At 43.2% G+C, this 1,681-nt stretch overlaps 1 non-coding gene across 1 annotated transcript; it reads right to left on the bottom strand.

The window, feature by feature from the left end:
* Nucleotides 1-543: 543 nt before the first annotated feature.
* Nucleotides 544-605, bottom strand: LOC135269984 (U7 small nuclear RNA). Its single transcript, XR_010338214.1, has one exon. It is a non-coding gene; the product is annotated as a U7 small nuclear RNA (small nuclear RNA).
* Between the last annotated feature and the right edge of the window lie 1,076 nt (nt 606-1,681).

The raw sequence follows: 1,681 nt of genomic DNA, 5'->3' as shown, positions 1-1,681 counted from the left end.
CTTGAATCCAGGAGGCAGAGGTTGCAATGGGCTGTGATCCCACCACTGTGCTCCAGCCTAGGTGACAGAAAGAGACTGCGTCTCAAAAAAAAAGTCAACCTGGCAATAGGGAATAACCTAATCACAGGAGTGATGTGCCATCATTTTCATGAGTCCCATCCATACCCAAGCAGAGGGGAATCTATAGAGAATGTGTTTCTAGGGGTGGGAATCGTAGGGACCATCTCAGAGTTCCACCTGCCACACAGTGTATGCTGACCCAATGCTAGACACACTATTCATTGAGACTGTAGCATTCTCCCAGCTATAGCAAGGGCTTCCTGGACCACTCATTTTGAGAGCATCATGCTCATTCCTGGTGATGAAAATTATATAGATTATTATAAAATCTGCTTAAAGGGGTGCCTTTGGGTTGCTGTGTTGTAGCTATGTTATTGACATTGTAGAATGTGCCTGTTTCAGCTCATCACAGCAAAGATTTGTAATATAAGCAGGGTCCTATTTGTTTATTGCAAATTTTGATAGCTTGATTTGAGGGAAGGTGGGGATTTTCTGGTAAAAACTCGAAAACCTGCTAGGCAAATCCTAAAAGAGCTGTAATACTAGCCTAATTCTTTTTAAAGAATCATTCACCAAAGAGAAACCAGTCACAAAGAAACAAATGCTGGATCATTCCACTTATATGAGATATGTCGAGTAGTTAAATTCATAGAAACAAAATGTAGAATGTTGTTCGTCAGGAACTAGAGGGAGGAGGGAGTGAAGAGTTGTTGTTTAGGGGGTACAGAGTTTCTATTTTGCAAGATGAAAAGGTTTTGGAGATCCCATAGCATGACAATGTAAATATACTTAACACTACTAAATTATACACTTACCAATGGTTAAGGTAGTAAATATTATGTGGGTTTTTTTTTTTTTTTTAGCACGACTAAAAATAAAAAGGGGCCAGACATGGTGGCTCACGCCTGTAATCCTAGCACTTTGGGAGGCTGAGCAGGTGGATTACTTGAGCCCAGGAATTTGAAACCAGCCTGAGCAACATAGTGAAACCCTGTCTCTACTAAAAATACACAAAAATTACCCAGGTGTGGTGGTGCATGCCTGTGGTCCCAGCTACTCAGGAGGTTGAGGTGGGAAGATTGCTTGAGCCTGGGAAGCAGAGGTTGCGGTGATCTGAGATCGAACTACTGTACTCTAGCTTGGATAACAGAGCAAGACCATGTCTCAAAAAAGGCAGAGGTTGGGGGGGAGAAGAAGAAGGAAAAGAAACATTCATCAAAGCTTTATGTGATCTGAAATATGAAAGAGCTCGTCAGAGCAGCCTCAGGGCCAGGACCAGGAAAAGTTAATAGAGTTGTAGCAGATGTGGTGGATTTGCTCTCTTGACATCCATCCCACCCTCTTACTCTATGCCTTCCTCTACTGCAGAGCCTGGAGAGCTACAGACTCTCTTGTAGCTAGGGTTCTAGTTGTGAATTCAAGTCTATCAAGTCTACTGACTAGATGCTCTTTCAGATGATTTGGAAGTTGGGGCAAGGCGGATGTCTCGAGGCTGTGTCCCATTGACAAGCATGATTGTAGGGCCAGTGAGTTTCTGCAGCAATCTTCCAGTGTCCAAAACCAGCCTAATGAGTGTCAATTGGCAGTTGCAGCAACACCATCGATGTCTTCCTGATCCTTG

The sequence above is a fragment of the Aotus nancymaae genome, unplaced genomic scaffold, assembly GCF_030222135.1.
Source record: "Aotus nancymaae isolate 86718 unplaced genomic scaffold, 86718_ANA_hifiasm-v0.15.2.pri h1tg000058l, whole genome shotgun sequence".
Taxonomy (NCBI): Eukaryota; Metazoa; Chordata; class Mammalia; order Primates; family Aotidae; genus Aotus; species Aotus nancymaae.
This window is presented reverse-complemented; position numbering and strand designations above follow the sequence as displayed.